At 34.6% G+C, this 5,590-nt stretch overlaps 1 pseudogene; it reads right to left on the bottom strand.

The window, feature by feature from the left end:
• Nucleotides 1-278: 278 nt before the first annotated feature.
• LOC102734007 (large ribosomal subunit protein mL39 pseudogene) lies at nucleotides 279-1,724 on the bottom strand (annotated as a pseudogene).
• Between the last annotated feature and the right edge of the window lie 3,866 nt (nucleotides 1,725-5,590).

Raw genomic sequence — 5,590 nt, 5'->3', positions numbered from 1 at the left:
GCAACCAGAGAACTTATCTACAAAGACCTAAACTACAGGAATATTTCTCTGAAAAAGTGAGAAGGTGGAAACGGAGAGGTGATGAAAGGTACTCCAGATGAGAGCAAAAGGAAAACAAAAAATGGAGGAAGGTGTCAGAGCTAATGAGGACAGCATTGCAGAACCGCTGTAAATCCCGGCCTGCCAAGAAGGCTATGCTCCCATGTTTGTTTTGTTTTGTTTTGATTCATAGAAAACTTTATTTTAATCTACTATTTCTATTCAATTTTAGAAAGTTACTAGATAGATGCACTTCCCTCTGAAGGTTTAATTTGATCTCTAATTACCATTTTCCAAGAGCTTTTCAATAGCTTATCCTGTATCATAAAATGTGCCTTGACAGGTACAGGTAAAAATAAGCCCTGGACTCTTCCTACAAGACTTGACTGGGTGGCTTGAAGATTGTGACCTGCTGGCTCTTCAAACTAGAAACAAATATTTGCTCTTGGAATAATAGGACCTTTACTCACATCAGTTAAGTCATCAAATCTGTGTAGTTGGACTATCCTTTCAGGGGTCTGAGATAACTTCTCTTCTACAAAATCTATTTTGTACTTGTGTTGAAATATATCTTTTTTTTTAAGATTTTATTTATTTATTTTAGAGAGAGAGAGAGCGCACTGGGGGAGGGGCAGAGGGAGAGGGAGAGAGAGAATCTCAAGCAGACTCCCTGCTGAGCACAGAGCCCGATACAGGGCTCCATCTCATGACCCCGAGATCATGACCTGAGCTGAAACCAAAAGTTGGACGCTTAACCAACTGAGCCACCCAAGCACCCCTGTGTTGAAACATACCCAGTGCCACTTTTGCTTCAGCTTCCAGAATTTCAGACGGAAGATCTTTATAAATTAATGCACAAGTATCTTTTGTGAAGGAATGTAAGTTCTCTTTTGTTGGCATCCACTCACCAAGTTCCTTTTCTAAAACTACATCATAGGGGTGCCTGGGTGGCTCAGTTGGTTAAGCATCTGTCTTTGGCTCAGGCCATGATCTCAGGCCTGGGATCAAGTCCCACATCGGGCTCCTTGCTCAGCGGAGAGCCTGCTTCTCCCTCTGCCTGCCGCTCCCCCTGCTTGTGCTCTCTCTCTCTCTCCCTCAATGTCAAGTAAATAAATAAAATCTTACAAATAAAATAAAACAAAACTACATCATAGCAGAAGTCTCCAGAGATTACAGGCACTTCCGGAGCTCTGAACAACTTGAGCACATATTCACCTTCAAATGCCCTGTCACACAGGCCATCATCATGGCATAAAAATGCTCATAAACCTTATTCACTTCCCCTGGATCATGCTCTTTGAAAGTAAGAAATTTAACTTCACAGACCTTGGTCAAAGAGTTATACATGTCACAAGGCTGTCTGTCATCAAGAGCTGGAATAGACTTCCTGCAATACCACCCACTTAAATGCAGGACAAAATGTAAGGAGTTGAAATGTTTTTGTTCATCACAAAGACAGTGCCAGCATCAGTTTTCTCAGTGTTTAACTTCAATCTTCTCAGTTGGAGGAGTTAATGATAACTGCCTGTTTTTCTCTTTACTAAGGAGATCATTCTGCATTTCTATCAGTTCTGTCAGTGACAGCTGAGAAGTTGGCCATGTTGCTATAAATCTCCAGCCAGCCATCCCACACTACCACCAGGGGCTGCCTACCAGAGTCGAAGCCTCCAGATCCCCATGGACATCGCCTCCTTTGCAACATTGTGCTCCCATATTTTAGTCTCGTTAATAAAAATGTCGGTTATTTTTGCAAAATTTTTGTCAGATGACACTTATCTGTGAACCATTATATATTTTTTCTTTCCAAAAATGTAAGCATTTTAGAACCATTCATTAATTATTGATTATGAACAGTTCAACTAATGAGACTTTAAAGCACCTAGGGATTAATTTTAATTCACAGTTCTTTGAGAAGTTATTCTAAAACTAAATGGCTTCTAATTATTTTGAACTTTTTCTTTTTCAGTCACAGAGGATTTGCTTTAAAATCATTTTGAAACCATTTCTGAAACAAAGCAGCAGCCCAAACACTTTTGGCTCTGTCCGAGTATTTTATTAAGGCATAAGTATTTCAATTACCAAATATCAAGTCTTTACAATCTAGGGGATTGATTGCATACAAAGTGCTTGATTTGCTTAAAGTGTACTTAGAGTTATACAGTAAAAAAATACATTATAAATCCATCTTTCAGAAGACTAGTCAGATCTTTATTTCCGCTCAAGGCCATTGTCCATATTCTGTTAAAATGAACAAGAATTTGAGAGAGAAATGTTACTGTCTCATAAGCAAGTATCAACTGAAATTAGAAAATACATAAATTTTTTATTTTATTTATCTATTTTTTAAAGGTTTTATTTATTTATTTGACAGAGAGAGAGCCAGAGAGCACAAGCAGGGGGAACAGCCGAAAGAGGGGCTCGATCCCAGGACCCCAGGATCATGACCTGAGCTGAAGGCAGATGCCTATATATATATATATATACCAGTTGAGTTGATTATAAAGCTTATATGGAAACATTAATATGAAATAATAGAAAAATCTGAAACCAGAGTTGATAAAGTTACCTTAGATTTGTCAGATTAGAAAACATATCATAAACCATTCTAATGACTGCTAACCTGAGAAAAAGTAGCCAGTCCATATATACTCCCAAGCACAGGGGAAATTTTTCATATGAAATTAAGGTGGCATATCACATAGTTGAAGAAAAGGTGGACTTTTTATGAAACAGTGTTGGCAAACCTGGATTGTCATTTTGCAAAAGAAAAATTGATAAAATTGAATTCATAAAATACATTATGCTAGAATAAACATCAAATGAATGCTACCTAAGTGTAAAAAAAGTGAAATTATACAAGCAATAGAAGAAACTGTGTAGGTTTCCTTTGAATCTGATATGAGAGAAGACTTTTTAATCTATAAATACAAAAAAAAAGTAATAAAAGATCAATACACTGAGCTACATAAAACAGTTTTATGGAAAAAAAAGTAAAATATTATTTAAGAAAAAATAAATACAAACTGGAACATATATTTGCAAAGAATATAATAGAAAAAGAACCAAACTCACAAATATGTAAATACTTTTTAAATCACTTTGTTGATGTATGATTAACATACAAAAAGCTATTCATATTTTTAGGACAAATTGTTACCTTTATATAAAAAAAGCAATGTGCAATTAAATAGATTGTATATATATACAATGTAATTATATAGTTATTTATGTAGTATGTAATATATATAATGTGTTATATAATATATGTAATGTGTTATATATGTTACATATAATATATTATATATTATAGATATATTATATACTATAACATAATAATACAAAATATAACATATGTAATATATATAATATTATAAAACATGATAAAATATACTATATACTATATACAAATATATATACTATATACAAATATACTATATATACTATATATTTATACATATAAATTCTGTTATCTGTTGTAAGGAAATAAAAAAAAATAAGACATGAATATGTATTTGTGATCTTATTTTTGAAAAAAGAGAAGAAATGCACATCATAAACACAAAGCTAATTAAATTAAATCATTTATCAATAACAGCAATGGGATAGTAGGGATTGAAAATGGAATGAGACTTTGATATTTGAATTCTGTTAATTATTCCCAAAGTTAAACAATGCAATTAAATCTAAATTATATCAAACAAGAGGGGAAAACTAAAATTAAATGCAGTAGAAAAACATAATTACATCAAGTTGATAATATAAACAGAATATATACATTTGCATACACACAGAGAATTAATTTTTTCAAGTAATTTTGAATACCATACTTTGATTGTATTTCCTCTATGGGATGTAGTTTGAAGGACAATTTCCTCTATGGCGTATAGTTAAATATAGAACTTAGAAGGTATGTTATTAGTGGTGATATTGGTGAAGCAATTCCAATTCTATTTTGTATACATTGCAAAAGGAAATAAAATACCTTGATATAGTTGGGCACTCAGATACTCTATGGGGAGAAGGAGCTATAGATACCAATCAGGATAAAGAAGAAGACTCAGTTTTGGTGGTGGAAGAGTTAGAATTAGAAGTATTGGTTAAACTCACAGATAAAAAGACAAATGGGTAGAAAACACAGGCCACCAACAAGGCCTAGAAGCAATGACATTACTCGAACAGTGAGCCTGACTAAGACCCCAGTCAAGTTTTCATAAACTGTCTGCAAGCTTCTTTAATAAAAAAGTGATTTTGGGTCTGGAGAATAAAAAATTCCAACTAAGCCTCCAATAATTTTGTGTGTCACAAATCAAGGATGTGCTCAAAAACTAATAGACACATATCAAAAAAAGTCCAAGTAGATGCTCAAATTGTCTAAATATTGCCACTGGGAGTTTCTTTGGTCTGCCACAGACTTCAGTGTCTTTTCTGAAATTCCTGTATCAGGGTCTTCCCATTAACTGTTCATTCTACTTGGAGTGTCCATACCCTACATCCCCCTCACTCACTTCTAGGCTTGGCTGCAATGTCCCTTCTCAGTGAGACTTATTCTAATCCCCCTTTTCAAAATTTTACACATTCCAATATTTATAATCCTTTTCAGCAGGATCTATTTTTTTCCACTGCACTTATAATCTTCTAAAATGCTATGAAAATGAATTCGTTAACCTGATTTGTCCACCTCTCTGCCCCCCCAACCCCCCCCCCCACACACAAACTAAAATAAATGCTCATTAAAGCTGGTATTTTTTGTCTGTTTTATTCACTGGTATTCATTATTCACTATAGGTCTGGCCTCGTGTTTAGTGCCTGGACTAAAAGGCACTCTCAATTATTATTTGTTGTGTTTTTTTTTTTTTTAATTTTTATTTATTTGACAGAGAGAGAAACAATGAGAGCAGGAACACCAGCAGGGTGAGTGGGAGAGGAAGAAGCAGGCTCCCCGCTGAGCAGGGAGCCAGAAGCGGGGCTCGATCCCAGGACCCTGGAATCATGACCTGAGCCAAAGGCAGACGCTTAACGACTGAGCCACCCAGGTGTCCCTACTATTTGTTCTTGAATAATTTTATCAACTCCTAAATCTCCATTCGTTTATCACATTATAGCCACTTCTACCTGGTCATTCACTTTATGAAATAGAACAGGATCATTTTTAGAAAGCAAATCATTTGTGTACAGTTTGATATTGAGTTATTTTTAATATGTTTCCTTCTTTCACCACTTATTCTTAATAGGCAATCAAATCTTGTCAATCCCTCCCTCTAAATGTCTTTAAATGTGTTATTTTATTTACTTGCTAACTCCCACCACCTTAGTTCTGGAACTCATCATCTCACACCTGCATTACTGAAATAGCCTCACTTCTGGCAAACGTACACAAATCTTTTCTGCATCATTCCTTCCTAAATGGGTGTTTAATTTCTGTAAATAACAGCTTTCCAAATGTGACTTCCAAACTTAAAAATTATCAATGAGTCTCTAGCCACTTATGAAATAATACTTTCAGTTTAACTTTCAAAACACTAGAAAAAACACTATAGAATCTGTTTCTACT

This window comes from Leptonychotes weddellii, chromosome 7 (genome assembly GCF_054177405.1).
Source record: "Leptonychotes weddellii isolate Sample4059 chromosome 7, ASM5417740v2, whole genome shotgun sequence".
Taxonomy (NCBI): domain Eukaryota; kingdom Metazoa; phylum Chordata; class Mammalia; order Carnivora; family Phocidae; genus Leptonychotes; species Leptonychotes weddellii.
Note: the sequence above shows the minus strand (reverse complement) of the source record. Positions and strands in the feature narration are given on the sequence as shown.